This window comes from Ictidomys tridecemlineatus, chromosome 3 (genome assembly GCF_052094955.1).
Source record: "Ictidomys tridecemlineatus isolate mIctTri1 chromosome 3, mIctTri1.hap1, whole genome shotgun sequence".
NCBI classification, from domain to species: Eukaryota; Metazoa; Chordata; class Mammalia; order Rodentia; family Sciuridae; genus Ictidomys; species Ictidomys tridecemlineatus.
In genome coordinates, this window is record NC_135479.1 from 166785164 (window position 1) to 166811480 (window position 26317).

General features: G+C 35.5%; 1 protein-coding gene across 2 annotated transcripts in view; it reads right to left on the bottom strand.

Moving 5' to 3' along the window:
• Window positions 1–26317, bottom strand: part of Col8a1 (collagen type VIII alpha 1 chain) — a 147231-nt gene that overhangs the window by 34792 nt on the left and 86122 nt on the right. For both annotated transcript variants that reach the window (XM_005335066.5, XM_013362777.4), the window contains exon 2: window positions 20132–20248. The gene's annotated coding sequence lies outside the window, so the exon portion shown is untranslated. The remainder of the gene's footprint in view (window positions 1–20131; window positions 20249–26317) is intronic.

The window sequence follows — 26317 nt, forward strand, 5'->3', positions numbered from 1 at the left end:
AAGATAACCATATTAGTGCTTCAATTATGGAATGGTTTAGCATGTCAATAAACATTCATGGAGGGATTATTATTTGTCAGACACTGAAAAAGACATTTCACACTGATTACTTAATTTAACCACCTAATTGATTAACTCATTTAATTCTCAGAAAAGTCCACTGGAGGTGGAAGCTATCATAATAATCATTCCTAATTACCTGTGAGGAAAAAGCTATAGAAATAGTGTCCTGAATCTCATAATCATTAAGTAGCAGCACTAGAATTTGAACTCATGAAGTCTGTCTCCAGGTACTCATCTATTATCATAAATCACTTATCCGAATGGGAACTTTGAATAGAGAACACACACACATACACACACTTTCCATATTCATGTCCAATTACAACTGAATTTGGAACTTATACAAATTTGGAACTTATACATATGTTGTTCTGCCTTTTGTATTCAAATTGAGCTACCAGATTTAAAATCAGTTTTGAAGAATACAAAGGAACTACATTCATTTGAAAGTTTCTGAATACCTCTTCTGTGCAAAGAGCTCTAAGGGATTGGAAATAAAGAAAAATAAGGCACAAACTCTAATGTTTCACAAACCCTAAGGACAAGAAAATAAGAAAATTCTCATGCACAAAGTTCCTTTTAAGAAAATTCAATTAGGTGTTGAAAGAATTTTGGGTGATTGTGGTTTCTTTGGCTTCTGGTAGGTGGGGCTATTGGGCCTGAGAAGGAGGAGGCTGTTTTTATCTCCCCAAAGTAGAAAATCCTGGGTCAGCCAAAGACACAACTCTTCTAGGTCAAGCTTCCAACTACCAGGGTCAAATGCATAGTTATGTGGGGAACAGGGCAGAGTGGAGGGTAACCATTGGATGAATCGGCTACTCCTTGAGTGACAGATCACCTCAAGAAGCAGGAGAATATGTTGCTGGGTGCACAGACCCTGCAGCCATACTGCCTGGGCTCAAATCCTACTTTGGATTCTTTATTATCAATGAGACTTGGGCAAGTGTTGTTTCTTTCAAAATTCAATTTCCTTTTCCTGTTTTTTGGCAGGGAGAAGCTCTCAAATTCATCCTCAATAAAGCAAGAGTAATAGGAGTGCATACCTCCTAGAACTTTTGGGAAAATTAAGTAAGTAAATGCATGTGAAAATGCGCAGAATGGTGTGTAACATAGAGTCAGAGCAATGTAAGTATTAGCTGTTATTATTATCATTACTGAAGGGAGCAGGAATGGGTCCAGAAGACTGGACAGTCAGGGAAACCCAGCCTGTCTCACTTGGAACAAATGTAAACCCAAAGAATCAATCCCTCCCTCTCATCTCCCAGAGTATATTTCTCTGTCTTCTGCTTGTTTTATCTCCTAAAGAAATTTATGACAATGAAATATGTGTACTCTCTTCTCTCAATTACAGTTATTTCCATGTTAGAGAATAATTCATTGTTAATGATGTCTCTTTTGAACACTCTGCTTCTTCACTGGCTTTTGACTATTGGAAACTGGGGCAGGAGATCAGAAGAATGCACTTGTAATTCAAAGAGCAAATTGCATAATCCTCAGTGTTGTTGAGGTACAGAAGGCTTGATTTAGGTGAAGCTATTGATCTTGAACCTCTAGTTCTAAACCTTCTTTTGAGATACCCTTTATTGTTACCTAGAGACTATGGATGAAAGGTGTGTAGTGAATGTGATCAATTCCCACTTAGCCATCGCAACGGGGGAACATTAACTCTAAGCACTATCCAGATGGAGCTTCTTTTCTGGCTTTCCTCCAGCCAGGCATCCTCCAACTTCTACAGGGTGAGAAATCAAGGAATTATGTTTGAACAGCTCACACCCTTCTAGAATATGCTCTGTATATACAGAACCCTAGAATTTACTGTCTTGATAATCTTGAGAACTTTCTAGTACCTACACAGGCTTTTCTCAGGGTCCAGTCTCTTGAGATGGACAGCATCATATGGGTACATTGTTGGGACCAACCTAGGGTCAGGAAGCAGTTGTTTGCTGAGAGTAGTGGAATAGAGCTTGGCTGTGCAGCTGGGTGTTGAGTGCATGGTTATGAAACCTGCTGTGGTCCTTGGCAGAGCTGAGAGCAGGAACAAAATACATTAGGGGCAGATTGAGCTCCATGTACCTCTGCATTCTGAGGCATAACTCCAAGAATCTGAGAATTTAAAATTTAAACTTGGCCTTCTAGGTTTTTATGAAGATTTATTTGCCAAAATAGAGAGAAAATTACATATAAGAGGTTGTGAAGGGAATGGGAAAAAAACAAGGAGAGAAATGAATTACAGTAGATGGGGTAGAGAGAGAAGGGGAGGGGGGATAGTAGAGGATAGGAAAGGTAGCAGAATACAACAGTTACTAATATGGCATTATGTAAAAATGTGGATGTGTAACCCATGTGATTCTGCAATCTGTATTTGGGGTAAAAATGGGAGTTCATAACCCACTTGAATCTAATGTATGAAATATGATATGTGAAGAGCTTTTTAATGTTTTGAACAACCAATAAAAAAAACCAAACAACAACAACAAAAAAAAAAAAACCAAAATAGAGAGATAGAACATAAGTTATTTAAGGGCTTATTGACTCAATTCATAACTTAAACATTAAAATATATGGTAGGAGGGCTTCCTTTTGAACTCTTGCCCAAGCATCACGAGTTTTAGGGGCAGTTCTAAATAACATAGATATGTACAAAAAGCCCTCACACTAAAATATCATGATTTTCTTTGCCAATATAGCAATACCCAAGAAATATATCAGTCCATTCCAATGCAAAAGCAGAGGAGAACTAACATAAGACTAGGGAAGACTATTTATTACCATTTTTATCCTTTCCTTATCTTCCAAATTTGATTTCTGGGAAGAGAAATATGATCACATTAAAAAATCTAAACCAACAATGGGACAGTTTCTCTAGAAGAAAAAGCAGAAGAAAGCAGAGGGCAAATCCCTAGAGGATGGTTATATCAAATATGGTATGTATCTACTCTCTCTCAAGCCAAAGTTGTGGTGTCTGAAAATTATTGCTGGAATATCTGGAATTCTTAATAAAAATTCCAGAAAACCTGGGGGCTTCTGGGCAGCATATGTGAAATTAAAATGAAAAGAACATTTCATCTAAAAAAAAAAGAATATTTCATCTTTTGTGAAAGTCACAAGAACAAAGAACAAGTTGTTCACAAGGTAGCATGCAGGTACTGCTAAGTGACAGTGTCAGTTTTTGCTAAAGATAGAGAGAGGGAAGAAACCTTTCCTTCCTGCTTAGGGTCCCTGGGGGAAGCTGCATGTAGGCTGTTCCTGCCTGGTGAAGTGGTGCTCCTGACGAATCCCTTCACTTCCCCTCCTCTCTCCCTCCATTCCTCCCTCTTTCCCTTCTTTCCTTTCCTTTGACCCTCCCTCCTCCCCACCATTCCTTTCTTTCTTTCTTGGTACTGGGAGTTGAACCCAAGATCAGTCTACCACTGAGCTACATCCTCAGTCTTTTCTAATTTTTATTTTGAGACAGGGGCTTACTGAGTTGTCTCCAACTTGTGATCCTCCTGCCTCAGTCTCCCAAGTCAGTGGGATTAAGGGTGTGTGCCACTGTGCCTAGATCCTTATTGTTTATTTATGTTTGGAAACTTCAGGCTTCCCTTTTCCAGTTCTTTGTCAAAAGTATGATAGGTTATTGTAACCTGTTGTCCCCTGTGCTGTAGAACAGCAGAACCTATTCCTCCTACCTAACTGTATTTTGAGACTTGGCTGGGGACTTCTTTGATGAGTCAATCTTATTTTCTCCATTTATAATCATGTAGCCTCTGGCAAGTCAATGTATCTATGAGCCTTGGTTTCTTTAGGTGCACAGTAAGAGCAATTACCTCCCTCTGAGGGCTTGTCAAAATACCAATACTATGCCTGCTTCACAATTGATGCTTCTTCCTAAGCATTTAGAGTCCTTTCCAAATCAATGAAGTATTTTAAAAGAAATTGCTACATATCAGACACATGCTATTTCCTTGGTTATTTGAATAAGAAAATCTCTACCCTTACCAAGTTTATTTAATGACTGTCTCTATATACACATTATATGGGTACAGTTCTGGAGCATAAGTCTATCAGGAGAGCCAAAATGAAACTAAAGGATGTGGTGTGACTAGTTTCTACTATCATCCTGGGTTAAAAATGCATCTGGCTCCCATTTCCTGTAGAATTTTGCTTATTTGAAATGTTCAAGAAATCAACTGATCCGACTTCAAACAGACTAGGTTTTGCTGGCCATGTAAAAGCCCAAACCTTCTTTTGTGTCACTCCCAAGTCTGGACTCCCCAAGCAGCCAGTTGCCTTCATACCTTAGTAAAGGACTTCTTTTTGGCTGCTTACCCTCTGTGCTGAGCCAAGTGTCAGGCTGGGAATGGAGGCCATAAATCTCAGTGATTCTTCATATTTGGAATTTCTCCTGTTGCTTCTGATAAGGAAATGACAGAGGTTCTCAGCAGTATGCATGGGCCTCAGAAAAATTTGTTATCCAAATCATGTTTTGCTCATAAAATGGAAAACAAAACGTGCTAAATCTGGCATTGAGTTAATCCAGATGTTTTTGAGGGCTTGGGCAGTGAACATAGAAATTATCTTTGTTCTTGCCTAGATTGCACTTGGAAATTTTTAGAATGAAAACCAATTATTCACTATCATTTAAAATATTTTAATTAAATATTTCTCAATGGGAGGAAGGGCAACTAAGTTCTTTCTAGGCGGAGTTTTTTTGCAAAGGAAGAATTTTTGCCTTTTTGTAGTAAGAGCGACCTCACTACTGTTTGCACGCCTTCCTCTGTTCCTTCCTCCATGTATTTTGGTACTTCCAAGTTTCAGCTTCAGTGACTGAATGAAACGGATGTGATTGGAGACCAGCAGTTCCTCAAAAATGGAAAAATTTTTCCATGATCTATGCACATGCTCTGAGATGATTAATGAAGCCAACCCAGGTCTGGCCAAGTCCCTGCATGATCATAGCATTCTCAAAATAAAACAAGGAAAACAGCTTTCTTTGAAGTTCCCAGTTGATTTTGAATATTTTCTATCCAACAACATCACCGATAACATTTACTGTCTGGCATAACATCGACAAGAGTCGATCTCAGGAATCACTGGGAACATAAAAGTTTCATTTAGCAGCATTTCCTAGGATTGACTCTTGTTTGCCTGAGACCCACATCATAAATAAAGAGAAGAAAGAGTGCAATGTACTCATCCACGGTAGGAATACTGCAGGGCTTTGGTTAACATTGACATTACCTCAACTAGCAAATGGCCCCATTCAAACGAACCATGGTTTTGAGCTATATTGTATGAGAAGCTCATTTAAAACTCATCTAGAATTTAAAAATTTCTCTCCTGTGCCTAATGTCAGGTCCTAATTATGATTTTGTTGGCTTAGGACCACACAATCAATGATTGTGATACATTCATTCTTTGGACTGAATTGGTCTATTCATTCTTCTGACTGATAAAGCATCTGGCTTTAGTTTCAGTGTTATAACTTGCTCTTTTATTGTCAGGTAGATACAGCTTTATGGACTAGTAAGGCAATCATTGTGTGGTTAATCAAAATATGGGTTAATCTAAAAGTCATGTACATTTGATCCTGGAATGTGCTTTTCACTTATGTTTGAACATGGGTATGTCTGATGTCCTGAAAGTTTATTGCAAACAAACTATTGAAGCCCCAGAGTGAGAAATCTATCCATACTTTACATTTTAAAACCTTTGCTTAGTTCTCCTTTTTTCTCATGTCCAAGCTATCACTTGGGACAGGATAGATTATGAAATAATTTTTAGGACTATTTCTGGGTTAAAAGCCTTTCGCTTGGTATACATATAAAATGTGGAAGTTCTAATAATTTATATAGCAAATACGTCTCCTTTATATTGTATTTGTCATGTATTTGTTAATGCATTCATCTAACAAGCACTTCCTTGGTGCTGATTGTGAGTTAGACACTGTGCCTCCAGACAGTGAAAAACACAACTCCTCTTCTCATGAAGCTTATGTTTTAGTGGAGGGAGCAACACAAAAAATAAAACAAGGTGATTTTATATGGAATTAAGTGCTACAAAGAAAAGGAAGAGGATTTTGTGATGGGATGGGAGTGAGATTGATCGAATGTTAGGTAGGTAGTCAAGAACTTCTTGAAGAGGTAGCAGCTGAACAGAAGCCAGCCATGTGACTTTCTCTGCACAGTATGCAGGCAGAGTGCCCAGCTGGTGTAAAGGCTAATAAGAGTGCTTTCCTGGGAGGATTAAGTGAGTTAATGCATTAGAGTGCTTAGAATGATGCCCTGGAGTCTATAAATGCTAATTGGTTTTCATCCACCAAATAGTCATTGTCTCTACCAAGTTCAAGCCTCACTACAGGTGCAGGGAATTAAGTTTCATTAATAGACTCCTGACTGCTGGGAGCTCATTTCATACCGGGGTGCAGTGCTTCTTTGTGTGTTGTTTCCTAACCATTTGCATCTCACTCACTGGCCTTCCTTGCTGCCTATCATGTCCTCATGGAGTCTTATTAGAGAGGCTTGGGGAGGGGGCCAGAAATGTGCATTTTCTACAAGCTTGTTCTAGTTGATTCTTATGTCTACTACTTTCACAGTCCTAGTGAAAAACTGATCTGTGATTCTTTTGAATACAATATCTGTTATAACATCAAAGATAAATAATTGCACCCACTGTGAGGGATACCTCATAATACTCAAGAAGAGCTCTGTCCAGTTTATGGAGCCATACATGAAATTGTGTTTCACAATTAACCTCCTGAAGTCCTCAGGTCTAACTTTGTCACTAATCTTGAGCTGGCTGGGGATATTGTGTGTTTGGGGTTAACCTGCTTTAGGCTGTGGTGTTGGAGGTTTGCCTGACACTTTTCAGTGTCCTTTAAAACCTGTCAAAGAAAAAGAATGCTGTTATCGCTCAGCCTCTGGTAGATCAGCATAAATCTGTTCTTATAGCCTGTGTTCTTTAGGATCTTTGAAACTAAGACCTTTTTAAAAATGTGTATAAGTCATTCTGAAGTGAGAAAATGGAAAAGGATAAATTGTAGCAGAAATCCAAGGAGAAATAATGAAATAAATCTTCTCCATCTTCCCCTTTGATGACATCACACTTTAAAAATAGGTGTAGGGAGGAACTCCAGGGAGGAATTTCAAGGTAGGCTGAAATCCTTCCTAAAAGGTAAAAGCATTCTTTTTCTAGAATCCAGAATAGTTTTTGTGCAGAGACTTCTGTTTTCCCATCAAACACTTTCCTAAGAGGGCTTAGTCTGGGAACAGATATGTCACCTCCACATCCTTTTATCATTTTTCATTTTTCTCTTTTTATACATTACTACTCTGGTGGCTGCTATGGTCAAAGATAGTGGCTGCTAATGGTGTTGGAAAAAAGACCAGCCCTGAGCACGAGGTCAGAACTGATAAGGGAAAGTGTACTCAAGTAAATTAAAGTCAAATTAGAATCTTAGACATGGATCTTATAAGCTTTAGACTGAGTTGAGAAGGTGATCAAAGGAAGCCAAAATTTGGGGCTGCCAACTTGTCAACTATTCAGTTTTTTAACTTAACTGTTTAGGTCGACAAGAAAGAGCATGAAAATGAATGAGAAATGTAGACTACTTAAAATTGAAGTACCTAAGATAAAGATTTGTTAATTCTTAGTCAACATCAATGAATTATATCTGACAACAAGAATTTGATACCAGGGAAAAAACCATATGTTAGATAAGAGCTGCTTTATCAGGGGAAAAGCTTTCTCTTGATATATTTTCATTTAAGTTTCATCTGAAAATTTAGTTTTTTTTGTATAAAAACAAAATAGTAAAGATTCTTTTCTACTTTCTTTTTTTCCTCTTCAACTTAGCTTTTCTTTACTCAACAAAGATTTGCTGAATATAAAGTTTGTGCCGGACACAAATCTACTTGTTGGGGACCCAGCGATACAGAAGACAGAAAGATTCTTATCTTTATGGTGTTTGTAGGCCATGAGAATTTCATTGTTTCTTCCTGTGTAGAAACGATCAGAGCTAATTAGTACTTATCAGAGAAGCTAAAATGAAAAGGAGCCATTCTCTATAAAGTGGGAACCAAGAAAGGAACCCTGTTTCATTGGGATGTGTTGGCCCTTCAAGTTTTCTTTGTGTATGAATAAAATACTTTCCATGCCTATCTTTAAACTTCTGTTTATATAGTTTTGGCTCTATCCCTTATTGACTGGTGATTTGGGGTAAGCCTTTTTGCCCCAAGTATTTTCTTGCTTTTATTGACCATGTATGGGTGGTGTGATGGCACTGTCCCAGATCTCTCAGGCCAAGCCCAGCACAACATAACTGCCCGGAAGTTCAAGACTCTGGTTCCCACAAAAGTGCCCCTGGATCATAGACCAAGCATGTTTCTCCCCCATTTCCACTGTAACATTTCTTTCTCAAGAGTCTAATAAATCTCAGGCCAATACTTAACATTCCTTTGAACTGAACCATGAAATTCTACCTTGTACTTCTTGAAAGAATAGAGAGCTAATCTTTCATTATTCCTATTTATAAAAGTATTCTAAGCAGAAATTATGATTTAAAAAAAATTCTCTGGGCACGAGTCTTTGAAACTTTTTACAAAAGAACATTTAGAACTTTTATACTATTTCAGGCTCATGGTCTGGTTCTTGACTCTTCTAGAGTGGGAAGCTATGCAGCAGAATATCACTGTTGCTCTACAAGGTTTCTCCTTAAAAAGGGGGTGACATTTCTGAAAGAGTCTTGAATTAAAATTTCTTAAAATTAAAAGTTAACATTTTTGCACTTTCAAAAATTAATTTTGAAATCAAGTTAACTGGTACTATTAAAGGGTTATAGTTTTCAAAAAATAAAATGGCATCAGTAAATGGTACTTGACTACTTCTTCAGTTTCAAAGTCCAGGAGACATTGCTGATATCTCCTTTTCTCACATATCCTATGCATCAGTATGTTTTATGGTCTCTCTCATAAAAATACATTCTAAGTCACTATTATAAGACACTGATTGTGTTTTGCTTGGACCACTGAACAGATCCTTAATTCCTTGCCTCTGCTCTTGACCCTGTCGAAAAAAGAAATTAGAGCAATGATTTAAAGAAACAGATCAGCTTCTGAGGTGCCTGTGTTCAAAACCCTTCCTTGGCTCCCTACTTCTGTTCACATGGGCTCTGAGCTCCGTTCCACAATTGTCGAGGCCTGCATGATCCAACTCTGCCTTCCTGTTAGTCACTAGGCTTGGCTGGGGGGTCTCTTTGCTATCCTGAAACAAACCAAGCTGGCACCCAGTGTTGGGACTTCTTCCTTGCTATATCCTCTGCTCAAACTACCTTCCAAATCTTCCTTCACATGACCTTGCTTCCTGCAGATATTGGATCTGATATTCTCTCTCAGAGGCACTTGGTCTGACTGTCCAATTTACGGCATCACTGCCACTACATTGTTCTCTGTCCTTCTACCATACTTGGGTTTTCTTTGTTATCAGACACTGTAGAACATAATTGTTTATATTCTCATTTATTATCTTCCCTTCAACTACGCACAGTGGAGCACTGAGGGTGGAGTGGCATTTTTGGCTTCATTCACTGCAAAATCCCTACACTTACAATAGTTCTAGGCATGTACTAAATTCTCAGCATACTTATTGAGTGAATTTATAGTTTTTATTATCTTTTAATTAATCCTTTAATTCTAGTATATTTGTATAAAGAACTTCTTTTTTTCTAATTCATGTATCAGAGGGCAGTCATCCTATATCAAGATTTGATTATTAAACCATGATTGCAGGACAAGTACAGGCTTAATAATTAGGATAAGTGGACCCTCAGCCATTCATTTATTTTTTTCAAGTTGTTTAAAATTTCTATCATTTTCTTTCACATTTCTGTGCTTAGATTTTTTTCACTTCTCAAGCACAGAAGCCTAATTAGGTGATGAGACACATGCAAATACTTGAAAGTATACAGAGAAATTTATTAAAATGTGGTGCTAATATTTTATCTTCCTCTATTTTAATGATAGAGAGAGAGAGAGAGAGAGAGAGAGAAAGAGAGAGAGAGAGAGAGAGAGAGAGAGAGAGAGAAACTGCTAGTATTTGCCTTGATAAACATCTTATAGTAATGGGTCTATTGAAATAATAAATAGTTTGGTAACTGAGGTGTTTTAGATGAGGAGCTAAAAGGATTATTAAGAACAGGTTTTTAAATCCAAGATCTCTGATACAGGAGAGCTGGAACCAGGAGGAATGGACCTCAATCCACCTGCAAATACATGATTTTTCTGCATGAGTCCTTTGGAGAGGATTCTCAGAAGGTTCAGAACGGGTAGAGGCACAGAGTTCAGCACACAGACCAAGTACCACATCCAGGAAGAGAAATGGAATGTGGATCTCTCTGATTGAGCTTTTCACTTAGCAAGCATGAGTGTTATTATTTACTGCTGGCACTTCCGGACAATAACTCAGGAGATCAAATCTGATCTCTTTCACATGTGCAAGATAATTTGAGCAAGACCAATACTGTTACTTCCCATGACCTTCCTGTTTGCTTTTGTGATCACATTCACTGGAAAAATTGAGCAGTTTAGAATTTAAATCTGGCTTTACAGAACTCCCAAAGTATATTTTTGGGACTATGTAAACTAATTTTTATTTTTCTATTTTACAGATGAAAAAAAGTGGAGCCCAGAAAGTTTAAGGGACTTTTGAAGTCCACGATTGCATAGCAAGTTTTGGAAATTGATTCCAAGACTGATGCCAAGTCAGTGCTCTTTTTGTTATATGACCTTGGCTTTGTGAAGGTGGAAGCATTTCTTTTATTATGGCACATGAGCTGATTTCACTGGGAATAATCAGCAAAATCATTGCTTCAATGTGCAGATCCATGTCTGGGAGCTGATAACTATTTATATATGCCAATTATTTTAGCAATGGCTTTATTTTTTCAAGTTTATTTATTTATATCGATGGATAAAATTGTATGGATGTGTCATGAATAACATATTTTGAAGCATATAAACATTTTGAATTACCTAAATCTAGCTAATTAACATATCCATTACCTCATGTAGCTATCATTTTTGGGGTAAGAACATTCAACATCTAGTCAGTATTTTTCAAGAATACAATATATCATTGCTATATGTCACAATACTATATAATTAATCTTTTGAATTAATTCCTCCTGTCTAGCTATACTTTTGTATCCTTTGACCAACATCTCAACTTCTCTCTCCACCTTACATGACTCCCTCAGCCTCTGGTAACCACCATTCTATTTTTATGAGATCAGCTCTTTTAGACTCCATACTAGTGAGATCACCAGGTTTATTTTTTTAAATTATTATTATTTTTCTTTTGTGCCTGGCTTACTGCACTTAACATAATGTCCTCTGGGTTCATCCATGTTGTGAATGACAGGATTTCCTTTTTTTTATTGGTGAATAGTCTTTTATTAGGTATACACACCACATTTTCTTTATCCATTAATGTATTGGTGAACACTTAGATTGATTTAATATCTTTGGGCAACTGTGTTTTAAATTGATAGTATGAGAGGCGAATTAGTGTAGTATTTTCTGAGAAACTGTCTAGGTTCAATCTCAGATTTATCCTTCTTCTGGACATTTGTACATTTGTGGTTACATTTCCTGTCTCAATAATGAGGAAAAGAGCTGTAGGTATTTCATTGTGTAGATATGAATAATTGAGCATATATGTAAAATAGTGCATAGCACATAGTAAGTGTTGTATATGTGTTTATAAATGTGAGATATAAAGGCAAACAAGACAAGAACACATTAGAATTTATTCTTAAGGGTTCTCTTCTTGAACGTGGTTTTGCAAAAACAAGCAGTTTGCAAACGGGAGCATTATTTCCTCCTGTAGTCCCTCAATGTAGTTATTAAAAATTGTCACTAGATGGCAATTGTGATCCATAAAATAAGCTGCAGCAGGTTGAAACCAATGGGTGAAAAACTCAGGCATATGTGCTTTCTTTGCCCTGTAGCCTTGAACTCTGGCTGTTCTTTCCCCACAAGGTGAGTCTTTAACAAAACTGTAGTTGGCAAAGTTTGCCTTCTGTAGTTACTCTTGGGATTCACCCATAGGCATCAGTCCTTATGAAGGCAGCTGCCTTCACACCTGGAAATTCACACACCCTAGTGTGAATTTCCAGGTGATAATCAGACAGCATTAGGATCCTGTGTTAAGAAGATCAATCAGAAGTTTTATAAATGTGTTCCCCTTACCAGCAGCCTCAGTGTTCTTGGGCTTCATCAGATCCGCTGACCAGGAAATCGGCATTTTAATAAGTCTTATGGAAGATTCTGATGCTTGCTAATAATATTTGAGAATCACTGAGATAAACCAGTGTTTAGCATCACGTAAATGTTGATACTGAAAAGGTTCTCAGAGAACAATTTGCCCAGCACTCACATTTTCTCCAGAGGGACACTGAGAAGTTAAACGAAGTTAAATGAAATACTGGAAGAAGTAAGGCAGATGCCATTGTATATGATTAAAAGTCTCAGTCTTGGCTTGTGGTGGATCTGGATTCCTGGGCAGCTAGATTGCATGTCTCAGCTCCTCTCACTATGTCCTTTTCCCTCCTCCTTCCTCCTCTAAACTGAGACCTTTTGGTACACATCTCATTCTGATGGCAGAAAAAAAAACATTTTAATATTTATTTATACAAATGTTTGTTCATTTATTTCAATAAGCATATCATGGGAAAATAAAACTAATTATGATGTATTCTCTGAGGTCCAGTGTGTACACATGCTTGTGTGTGCATATGTGTGTGTATATATGTGTGAGCACGCCCATGTGTGCATGAACCTGTATATACGTGTGTGCATATGCTATGTCCATACATGGGTGTGTGTGCATGCATTTGTGTGTGTGCAAATGTGTGTGGTGGGAGTGAGGGGGAATCAAGTAAAGAAAGTCATCTCAAGTTTGTAAGAGGGGTATATGCAGAGAGCCTTGGGATTAGGAAAGACAGGTGAGAGCAGGAAATTTCATAACTGAAACTTGGGTGTGACTAGGAGTTCATCAGCTGGAGAAGCAAGGAAAGAACATTTGGAATGAAGGACCAGCATGTATTTGGAGCCATGAAACACACTTGTGGGGAATCACAAGTTTTGTTTCAGAAGGATGTCACGGAGAAATTATGTTGTAAATACTTTTACTGATATTACTAGTTGGCAGTTATTGAATGTTTACTATGTATTCAAGCACCATTCTGAACATTTTACATGTATTATTAAATGATTTAATTCTTAAATAATTTCGCAAGAGTCTATGCTTATGCTCATTTTACAGAGGACAATGGGCATACAAATGCTGTTCTGTTTTCCTTAAAATCAAGTGTTACCACTTCCATTGCTTAGACTGACATTGAACCTAGAAAACCAGTTTTAATATTTACTTCTTGCTGGATGTGGTGGCATACGCCTGTAGTGGCTCAGGAGGCTGAGGTGGGAGTTCAAACCCAGCCTCAGCAACTTAGCAATGTCCTAAGCAATTCAGCAAGGCCCTAAGAAACTCAGTGAGACCCTCTCTCTAATAAAATATATAAAAGGGCTGGGGTTGTGGCTCAGTAGTTAATCACTCATTGGTTCAATCCCTGGTACCAAAAAAAAAATTATTTCTTTCATGATGATATCTGTAATGTGAAGTGGGTATGTGTTTGTGGAGGACAAGAAATATGTTCTTAATAAAAAATTTTATTAGAAGTATATTTTTCATCAGTACTTAAATTCATGAGATTTTTGGTGTCCTTATTATAAACTCAAGGAATAGAATGTTCTATTATTCTTCTGTCTATTGGCAACATTGGAAGTAGCCAATTTCTCGTAATAGGTGACTTTGTTTGAAAAGTGGCAAAGAAAGTACATTTCAATTATTTGACTCACTGTGGAAAGGAAGCTGAGTAATGGGTGAGTGAACTGGTCAGAAATCGAAGGCTTTGTTATACTTTTGGTTTTTACTTTCCAATGTTCAGTATGACTGTACTTTTCATTGTCAACATTAGCAACTTCCATTCATTGCACAGGAGTGCCCACAAACAAACTGAAAATTAAAGTTGTAATTAAAGTTCTGATAGGATTCGAAATACTGTGCCTAGTTCTTCCTAAATAAGCTTCCAGATGTTCCCAGATTCTTTGGGATATTTTTGAGTGATTTTACTTTTTCCTGAGAAAATCATTTTTCTGCTCCAACAGTTTTGCATCTGCAAAATATTGGTACTGGATAATATAATCTAGAAGGCCCCTTTCATCTCTAATGGTCTATGGATTGATGATTTAATAAGATTAAATGGTACAAAGAACTCATTTCTGAGTTTTCTTTGTAGTGAAATTTTAATGTTTTCATAAGAGAAGTTATCAGACCAAATATTCCTCCATGAATTTTTCAGTACAATTTCTAAAATAACTTTATATTTTACTTTTCAGGGTCGTTAATACCTTATCCACCCCAAAGGTGTAGAATATATTTCCACATTTTACACATCTCAGGGACTAAAACTAAGGCATGTTATAAGCAGATGACATTAGAAATGAATGAGAGCCAGCTTGTTTTAAGACGGGAGAGGCTTCTTTACACACTCTGTTTTCTGATTGCTACAATAACAACTTTCAGCTTCATGAGCTCATGTTACAACCTTGATCTTTACACTTTGCTGGTAGCTGAGAGTCACACTGCTTTCTCAAGAAAATCTGAAACTCAAAGCAATTTTCACCTTCCTTATTTAGAGAAGTTGAATCAAAGGAAGGGCAATACTTCCTGAAAGAAGAATCTACAAAACATATTGCTACTACTATAAAAATTTTTGTGATTGAAAACAAAATTTGCATTTATTGTTTTTCTCCCCCAATTATTGTGTTTCTCATTTACAATCATTGTTGAAGTCAATTGCAATGATTTTTCAATTTATCTATTATAAGAACAATGTATGTCCATTTTGAAAATTTCATAGAAAAGATAAATAAGAACATAGAACTACCTAAAATTCTGCCCCTCAGAGTTGGATATTGTTAATATTTTTCTTCTTATTTGGTTTTAGGTAAGCTTTATCACTAAGAAATTGGAAACATACACTATTTTGAAATCTTCTTTTAAACATTAATATATAACATTTACAGGTCATTTTAGATTTCCATCTTCAAAGATGAAGACACTGAGGGAATGGTGAGCATAAGATTTGAGCTCTGCCAATTCATTATTGTATAAAAATTTGTAAAGCTTTTTAAGTTTCATTATTTTGAAATTTTTAGTGCCACGTTGATATATGCTCCCATTGTTTCACACTTACTCTTTCCAGAAAATATTTAGGGTAGTTTCAGTCTACTTTCTTCCAAATGGGTATAACAGAGAGGAAAGCAAAGTACTGAAATTCATGTTATGTATTCGTTTTATTTATACCAGACCTTTGCTTTATAAACAATACGTAAGTTTTAACACATTAGGAAATCGTACCAGAAAGATTTCTATTGTAACAAAAAAAAGCCCTTTAGAATGCAACCCACCCTTAATTAACTGTTGTCAGTACACATTTTTCAAAAAACGTGTTCACAAGTCTACCAACTTATGTATTCTTGGGCAGAGTTCAGATCTTATTACTTAATCGTCCCTCAGTGTCTAAAACTGTCCCTGATCCATTGTATGTGCTCTGTAAATACTTGTGGAGCTGAAATGAATAAAAGGGAATCAATTCCAAATATTCTAATATTATTAAGGTATGTTGCATTGTGATTTCAAATAGCATTGGAGTAAGAAGCAGTAATGGTTAAGAGTTTTTGTTTCAGATCCATGGGGCTAATTTTCAAAGTCCAATGAAGGTTATGTGACATAATTTTAGTCTAATTTTTACCACAGTGCTTGAACTCATAGTAAATGTTAGATCAATGTTAGCTTTTTAGTACTTTGGGCTGTTTCTTACTATCTATCTGTATATTATTTTTAAAATAAGAACATATTTTTTTTCTAAGATTTTTCAAACAGGAATAAGCTATTCTGGGATTACATATAAAATAATAGCTTGGTAGGGAGAATAAAATTTGTTAGATAACAATTATGTATAATCATTATTTTACATTTCCAATATTAACCTAATAGTCCAATATCTTATTCACTCGAAATGTTTATTAGGATCATATTTTAAAATAAGCAGTGCTATACAATCATAAATATAATTTATAATTCTTTTCCTGGCATTTTTACTTCTGAGCCCTTCAAGCATTCAGCAAGTATAAAATGAACCTTTTTAATGAATGAGCAATTTGAGGCATGAAAGGATGAAGCCTGACTTTTTCTCTGCATGTGGAAGATGAATTAAAATGGCTGAATCACTGTGGCTAGTTTATATCCCACTCTGATAGCATCTCAGAAAATTTTTATCAGCTGCATCAAGACAGGTGCATAAACAAGTCCAATAATGTGAACTCAGTATCACGAGCACTGAACAATGGAATTCTCTACTCCAGCACTACCCCATAAGAACATAACAGGAGTCACGTATAACAGGAGTCACATATATAACTTTGTATTTTCTTATAGCTGCATTAAAAAAATGAAAAGAGAGGTGAAATTAATCTTCCTTAGTTATGTTTATTAATATATTAATTTATATTTATTAATTTTATTTAACTCAGGATATTGAGACTATTATCATTTAATATACAATCAATATGAAAAGTATTAACAAGGTATTTTACATTTTTCTTTCATTCCAAGTCTCAGAAGTTTGGCATATAGTTTATATTCATAGCACATTTCAATGGGGACTGGTCACATTTCAAGTACTTCATAAGGTTGTGTGGCCAGTGACCACCATACTGAAGAGTGCCACTGTACTCATTTCTATTTTGCCAAGGTAAGAGGCACCAGAGAGGGACAATGTGTTGGAGGAAAGACAAAGATCAGGCTGGAGTCTTAGAATGTTCTGCGCCTGGCTCTGTGACATTTGATATTGATAAAACAATGAAAGAGTGATTGAGTTTTTCTGGGTCTAAATTTCTAGTCTTTATATTGAGAATGGTTAATAACTACCACACTCCTCTCAGGAGGCTGGGGGTGGGGAGAATAAATAAGAAATTGTATATGAAAGTGCTCCATTAGATCATACAGCACCATACACATGTAAGACATTATTACCTCTTTTATTGTAGATTTGCCATAATGTCTTGCCCAAGGCCACATTCCAAGTTGGTGGGAGAATCAAGGATAGAATCTAGGATTCTGACTTCTAGCCATCTGCTTCAGTTAAAGGCTATTCATACCAAATGACTTATATAGTTTTTAACTTTGAAAAAAAGTCGTTTTATTAAAAAAGAAGAAAAAAAAGAGAATGGCAGTAAGAAGTCAATTCCATATTGAACAGTTAGGGTCTTTTTTTTGGCAAATGTCATGTTCTATAGTAAAATTATACATACAGGATATTTATATACTTATATACTCAGAATTACAGCCATCAAGGATTGGACTTTATTGCTGTCATATAATATAAAAATTCATGTTCTTCAAAGCTTCAAACAACTTTTAAATTGAACTGTGGTTTTCCTACTCTATTTATCTCCAAAATATAGTACAGCCACAAGAAAGCCCTTCCGTAGTGGGCTTGATTAATAACACAGATATGGATCAATTCAGCAAGTTTTCCATAGATATTTTTGGCTACAGATGTAGCTCATTAATTCCCATGTGTGAGACACTACCTCTCTAGTGTGAATCCAAGAGACACATTAGTGTTGAATACAAGTGGGAACAAGTCAGTTCAACCCATATATAGTGCTTCCTGTGTGTATGGTACATTAGATATTTTAATGATCAAAGGAAGTTTGTTTCTATGATAATTGTTACACATATATGTGATTTAACTTGAGGACAATATGAAATCTGTCTACCAAAATGTCTATGCTAGGTGCATGAGGGATCTATATTTTAGGAAGGTAGAAAGATGATCAGAAAGGAAATTCTAGATTACTCAATTCTAGATTACTTAACATTACATTCTGTACTTTTAGAGGTTACATGGAGGATTTGTTGGGATTTGTTTTCATTTCCTTAACTGGATGCCTATTATGCTATTCATATTTGAGTTTTTTGATCATTGTGTACATTTGTGTCAAGTGAACTTCATAGAACTTAAAAATGAAATAAAATATTTAAAGTCTTATACCACATGAGATTAAACATAAGCCATGTTTATTGTCACAGAGAAAAAGGTACATTTAAAAATTTAATTATTCTTTTTTTCAATAAAAATTCTTTAAAATAATTTTCAGCAGGTTATTTTAATCAGACAACTATCACATACAAACTTCAAGCCTGTCAGAATTGATGACCAGGTTGAAGGAACATAATTTTTATTTTCACTTGCTGAATCATTGCTGTTGACTGTTGAATAAAATCATTTATTGAGAAATATTTACATTTTATTGCTTTTGCACCTTAGTTTAAAAACAAAGAGCTTAATTTTTTAAAAGTCCAATAAAATGCATTTTTGATATTTCCACCATAACTTTACAAGCAATTCTTCTCCTCTGCCCTGTAATAACCACCTTCTGCATTTTTATGATTTAGTTTAACATTATTATAGTCATTTTTTACTGGGTGAGCCCATCAATGCCCTTGGCAGCAAGATTTTGTTAGAAGAAATCCAGAAGCTGAGCCTGTCATGGTTGCAACAATTACAATAGTTTCTTTGGATTGAGTTCAGAGCCTTACCCTGACATTAAGAAAGTAATCCATGTCCTGTATCTTTCACCAGCTTCTTCAAAATCCTAGATCAGCTTGAGTTCTATGACCTGTTGCTTAAATAAGCATGTATTTTTTTAATTTAATGGTCCTGTATTATAAATATTTCATTTGGAGAACATCTGGCTCTGATGGAATCCTGCCAAGATAATTAGTGGTACCTATATTAAAAATGTAATGCCTTTATAAAATCATTAATATATTCACATTTCTCTAGGAGCTCTGAGTGGATTCACTCTAGACAGGATGTGGCCATGTGGCATTAGTTGGGCTAGATGCTATGCTTGTCTTGTTGTTCAGGTGCACTCTCAGCAAGAACACAAGAATCTGAGGAATCTTAGCAATTCATTCCTTCAATAATGAAATAAGATTAAATGGACTATAAAAGCCATTGTACTATTATATATTAGGAAATATTGAGCCATGTGTCCAAAAGTCACACTTAGGAGCAGGCAATAGTAATAAGCGTAGGATGGCTGTGGATACTATGAGATAATGTCTACTTGTCAGAAATGGATGGTATGTTGTGTTTTTTTTTTCCATCAAAGTTCAAAAGTTAATGATGTACTTTATATTTTTATTGCTTTTACTGAGACATCAATTAAGGCATAAAAGAGATTCTGGCATGCTCTTATTATTTTTCACTTGGATATATTCAATATCACATGTGAATAAAACCATACTTGTTATATCATCTCTGTTTCATACATCCTAGATTGTCTCTAGGAAAATTTAGTACATATCACTTCAATCATCTGAAAGGAATCATTTGTTCATTATAGCTCATAACTTAAAACTATAAAATATCAGCTGGAAAAAAATTGGCCCAATTAAGAGAAATATGATAATGGTAGAAAAATACATATAGACATGTCTGGGAGATGATAAGATTATTTTAATTTTCCCATTTGCACTGGAATTATTTATTTTACAAATCTCCAGATCTTTTATTACTTAAAATCCTCTGCTGAATCATGAAAAGAAGCTTAAGTTAGCAATTTTCCTTTGCAAATTCTAGCTGCTAGCATCTGGTGAACACTTGGATACCTAGTCAGGTCCTATGGAAATGATTATTTTAAGACTCAATTTCAACATGCCTGGACTTAAAAATCAGCGAGGATCACACTCTGCACAGAATTTTACTATAGGGGATTAAAAAACCTGATATTCGTAGCCATGGTCTGAGGCTTTTGTAGAGGTGTAGATAGGATGGGAGATAGAATGTCTAGGAAGGCTGGACACCTGTCTGTCAAATGCCAGTATGCTCCTGGACAGAGATTGGCTGCTTCACCCGTGGACCACCCCAAGGCTGGGCTCCAGCCCCCACACTTACATTTAGACTTGGCTGGCCTGTGGAATCGAGGACCAAATTCCCTGCTTATGCCTTGCTGTGGCACCCCTGAGGCTGGGTTCTGTCTCTTCGAATGCTCCTCTACTTCTAGAACAGCTTCTAAAGTAGAAAAGAGAGGACTCTTTTTACTCAATTGGAAAGACAATAAAAAGCAGAATTACTATTAAAGTTTCTGGATCATAGGAAAAATTACATGATAAGAATGTATAAATACGTACTTTATTAAAAATGCTATTATATATCAAAAATTTAAGTGCATGTTTAGGATATAAGAGAGATACTTTTATGTTGAATAGGAGTGTATATTTTTCATTTCTGTGTAACCAAGTATGCATTTATTTATTTTCTGTACATATATTGCTATAGTTTGGATCCAGAATGTACCCTAGTTGAGTCAAGGCTTGGTTACCAGCTGTGGGGCTATTGGGAAGTGGAACATTTAGCAGGTAAGGCCTAGTGGAAGGAAGTGAGGTCATTGTGGGGCATGCTCTTAAAGGGGATATTGGAACCCAGGCTCCTCCTTTCTCTCTCTCTAGCTTCCTTGCTGCCATGAGGTTGATGAGCAGCCTCCTCTGCCACTCACTTCTGCCATGATGCACTGTGCTGCCACTGGCCCAAAATAACAAGGTCAAATGACCATGGACGGAAAGCTCTGAAGCCATGAACTAAGATAAAATCTTTCCTCTTTTTAAGTTGATTATTACTGTTTTTTTGATACAGTATAGCAAGCTGATTGATGCCTAGGTTATATATATAGTTTTTGTCCAAATAGACAATGTATTGCATATCTTTTTATGTACTAAAGCTTCACTAATTCAGTTCTCATTAATATAGACTTGAGATAATTTTATAAAATATTTGGACTTTTGTTAAAGAGGAAGTACATGTTTGAGGAAGTAATACTTCAGGAAGAAAAGCTAGGTTTGTGTAAAAAAAGTGAGCTTTTTTGAGCAATACATTTTCTACCAAATTTTTAAACAACAGTATTTGAGTTACACATTATTCTTAGTTATTTACCAAGTCAGAATTGATAGAACTTTAATTTGGCAACATTTTTAGGTTTTAGTTTGAATTTTGATACCGTTTAACTGCTTGAATATACTTTATAAATTCTTTATCATCTTGAGTTTTTAAGAAACATTATGTGATTTCTCTCTACTTGAACTGAATTTCAGAAATTTACACATATATTGTTATAGTTACTTGTGTGTGAAGTAACAGACATTTCCTATTTTTATTTTTATTTTTTGGTGTATTTCACAGAACCTTGCTTAGGAAATGTTCATATTTATTATTTAAAACAGATTTAAGCAGGAACAACCTTAGACATTGAGGTAAGTAAAAAGATTTGAAAGAAAGTGTTTGTTAAATTAAGAAATGAGTGCAGAATTGAGTATCCAATTTAGAGTTTTAGTAGTGTGATATAAGTGACATATTCTAGAGTAGTACTGTCCAATAAAACTTTCTGGAATAATGCAAATGTTCTATATTTATACTGTTCAATATGGTAGTCACTTGTCACATATTGCTTTTGATCTCTTGAAATGTGGCTACTGTGACTGAAGAACTAAAATTTCACTTCTTTAAATTTAATTAATTCTAACTAAACTATAGAACTAGTGGCTAGTGTCTATCACATTGGAGAGAAATGTTCTAGAGTTTTCTGTATTTGGTACTCAACACAAAAATGTCTTCTATCTGCTCTATCTGCTAAATATCTATAAAATAGAAGTGTCCCCAAAGTCAAGTCCCACCCTTGTATTCTGACATATGGCCTTCACTATGGAGCCTGCATGATGTTTGTTCAGGCCCAAAGGGTAGATCCAGCAGCATTCTGAACTTTAGCTCAACTTGTGGATATTCACACATCAGTAAAGTTTGGGTGAGCCATAGGTGATTTGAGACTCTTCCATTTCTGGAAAGCCATGGGATCTCAGATTATATGTAGTAATGAAGTTTGATAACTAAAGGGATTCAAAAGCTTGGCTTTTCCCATTCACTGCTCATGTAGTATGATTCTGCAATCAGAAATAGATATGAAAATGATACCAATGAAAAAGTAACCCTCCAAATTCTGATTGGATATCAGGAATGGGCTGATAAATATTTTTGTGGCTCTTGATGTATCATTCTTCAATGAATCTTTCTTGAGAACCCACCAGGTATAAGGTACAATGCTTAGTACTTGTACTAAAGCTTCACTAATAGAATGTATGAAAGAAATTGGACACAGCTCCTACCCTCATTGTGACCAACTGCATTAGATCATAATATTTTTTTTCAAAGTTCTCTTCTGATATTTATTATTTCCTTTTGGTTATGGTAAAAAGACAAGAGGAGAAATATATCCAGGAAAAAGAAGTTTTAAAGATTATTATTTTGTGTATGCTATACACCTAATGCAATTTACTTCTCTCTGAACAACTTTCAGAGATACACACAGAGGTAGATTGTTTTTAAAATGCAATATTGGAAGCACAGGAAATCAGAGAGACCTCAGCTGCCATTTTTAAACCTCGAGACTAGCAATATCGTTTAACATTTATTAAGTGTTTGCCACATATGTTTAAAAGGTGTTCTTTCCTCTCTATCATCCAGAAAAATGTCCTTTAAAATAATTATGAATAAAAGATTTTTTTGGTTGCTATTAATGTAATGATGCTCTTTTTTTTTAACTAGACCATTCATAACTCTGTAGGAAAAAGTGCTACAATCACTGTTTATGAAATGAATCAAATTATTCAACATTTAAGCATCACTGCAAGACTTGAAGGACACTACTGGCTGCACAGGCAATATGCAATTCAGTATTTTTCAAAGGATGATCCAGAAATGTGGCAAAGTACTAAGCAAGAACTAGTTAGTTAGATTTCCTCCTCTTCACACAGCAATTGCATAATTAAATGTATGGTCTAATCTTCATTTATTAGATGAATTTTCAAATGTATCACTAATAAAAAAATTAGAGATGAAAAAAATTAAAATTTAAGTTAAATGAATGAAGCCACAATATCTAGGATCTAAAGTCAGAAGAATTTAAATATATTAGTTGAAGGAATCATGTCCTTGATTTTTGTGGACACTTTGCAAATGAAAGCTTAACACCAAAACCCAAATAACCCAGTCAATAAATGGACTAAGGAACTGAATAGAAACTTCACAGAAGAAGAAATATAATCTGTCCACATGTTCAACATCTCTAGCAATTAGAGAAATGCAAATCAAAACTATTCTAAGATTTCATCTCACTCCAGCCAGAATGCCCATTATCAAGAATACAAGCAATAGTAAGTGTCAACAAAGAAGTGGGGAAAAAGATACACTCATACATTGCTGGTGGGACTGCCAATTGGTGCAACTGCTCTGGAAAGCAGTATAGAGATTCCTCAGAAAACTGGGAATGGAACTCTCTTTTGACCCAGCTATCCTACTCCTTGGTTTATACCCAAGGGACTTAAAACAGCATACTACAGTGGCACAGCCACATCATTGTTTATAGCAGCTCAATTCACAATAGCTAAATTATAGAACCAACCTAGATGCCCTTCAACAGATGAATGGATAAAGAAACTGTGGTATATATACACAAGGGAATATTACTCAGCCTTAAAGAAGAATAAAATTATGGCATTTACAGGTAAATGGATGGAGCTGGAGAATATCATGCTAAGTGAAATAAGCCAAACCCAAGAAACCAAAGGCTGAATATTTTCTCTGGTAAGTGGATGCTGATCCATAATGGCGGAGGGGTAGGGAAAAATGGAGGAACTTTGGATTGGGCAGTGGGGAGAAAGGGGAGGGGAGGACAGTGAAATGATACAGACATTATTAGTCTCTATATATGTATGATTACATGACTGGTGTGACTTTGCACCATGTATGTCCACAAAAATCAAGGAATGAGCAGTGTGCTCCATTTGTGTACAGTGTGCCAAAATGCATTCTACTGTCATGTATAACTAATTAGAACAAATTGAAAAAAAAGAAGTACAAAGCAATGAAAGAAACTACAAAGAAAAAAAAGAAATAAATTTGTATAAATACTTAAAAACAATTTCATATAAAAATCATCATAAACAAAATTGAAAGGTGAAGGGGAATTGTTTCTTCCCTTGAAACCCTCTGCAGGTTTTAAAGATGGCCAAGAGTTCTTTGACTCTCCTCTGTGTTCCTTACCATTGAATCTGGGAGAGCTTACAACTGCTTTGACCAATGCAGCCCAGTGGAGGAGGCAGTGTAACTTCTGAAGCTGAGTGAGAAATGCCCGTTAAGCTGCTTCCTTGTTGTAATGCTGTTTTTTGAGCCCTTACTTCTTACTCAAGTAAGAAGTCTGACTACCTTAAGACCATCATCCAGGAGAAGTCACATGTAAGTGCTCCCATTGACAATACCAGCAAAGCTCAGGTTTTCTTCTATCCTTGTTAGGATGGTAAATATATCAGTGAAACCATTTGGGGCCCTAGAGATCAGCCATTTTGCCAGGTGAGTAAGCCATGAGAGCAGAAAAAAGCTCCTAGATCTTCCTGAATTCTCAATCATAAAATTGTGAGGTAAAGTAAGCTTTTGTTGTTTTAAACTACTAAACTTAGATGTGGTTTGTTATATAGAAAAGATAACTAAAGCATACCCTCTTATATGTATATTTTTATAAAAATTAAAAACTTGAGGGCTGGGGATGTGGCTCAAGCCGTAGCGTGCTCTCCTGGCATGCGTGCGGTCAGGGTTCGATCCTCAGCACCACATACCAACAAAGATGTTGTGCCCGCTGAAAACTAAAAAATAAATATTAAAATTCTCTCTCTCTCTCTACCTCTCTCTCTTTAAAGAAAAAACTTGAATGTAAAAGACATCCTGAGAAATTATTGGCAAAAATTAAAACAGTGTTAATATCCTTTCCATAAAAGAGAAAAATATCAATACTATATAGTAAAGTTGAAATTTAAGTGAACAGATAATTTAAAAAAGGAGAAATAAATAAAGGCTAATAAGCATTTAACCTCAGTAGTAATGAAGACAATGAAAATTTAATGATGAAGTTAAGATTTTGGTCATCAGATTGGCAAAGAAGAAAAAAATTATTTAATGTTGGTTTGGGTTAAGTGAGAGTATAAATTGCACAAATTTTCTGTAAAATAAATAATGTTATATATTCAGAGCTTTAAAAATATCTATTTTCCCTGATGATTCTAGGGATTTAGAAATTCAGGTCATGAAGTCACCAGAAATAAGGTAAAATAGTAAGGTGTTTATCACAGTGTTACTTATGGGAGCGAAATACAAAAACAAACTTACTGTCTGTCAATCAAGACAGTTAAATAGACTATGTACTTTATATTGTAGAATATTATTTTATTATTTTAGAATTAGAATTTGAAAATATTTTATTTGTTAATTCTGACCTGGGGACACCACAGCAAAGTAGAAAAATCGAAGGCTTTATGGTCATATAGACTGAGCATTGAATTTTGGATTTGTCATTTACTTTTGTTAAGTATTTGGAAAGTTGATTTTCCAAATTTAATTAACATCATAAGACTTTCCAGTTTTCATACAAGAAAAATGGGTCTAAGTACCTATTTCATTTGTTATAGTGATTATTAAATGAAGTTATATATTTATGAATAATAATGCATAATAGTTTTATATGGATGTATTTATAAATAATAAACACAATAGTTTTCCAATAATTTTGTCTCTTTTCTTTCCACCCAAGGACACCATTTGAGCTACATATCCAAATTCACATTACTTTCCAAATTCACTCAAAGTTTTTCCACCTGGCTTCCTCTCTCCATGTATCCCTTTCTATCATTATTTAGTCCCTATATCACAGTCAGAAATTTTGAAAACAAAAACTAAAATAAATGAGTTTGCTTACAATTCTTCAGTGGTTCCAATTATAATAAATATACATTCATTCTTGTTCTCTATACAGCAGATAAAGGTAAGCTTTGAAAAATGTAAACCAGATCATGTTATTCTCCAGTTTATATATCCCTGCTCTTACATCCAGTGGCTACTGGCAGCACATAGAATGACTCTGAACTTCTCTCCTCACAGGATTCTTACTTCGTCTACCTGCCAACCTTGTCTTCCCCTTCTTGTCCTGTTTCCTCTAGCCATACTGGCCCTCTTATGAAAATGGTGTTGGTCCTCACTTTTAGGCCT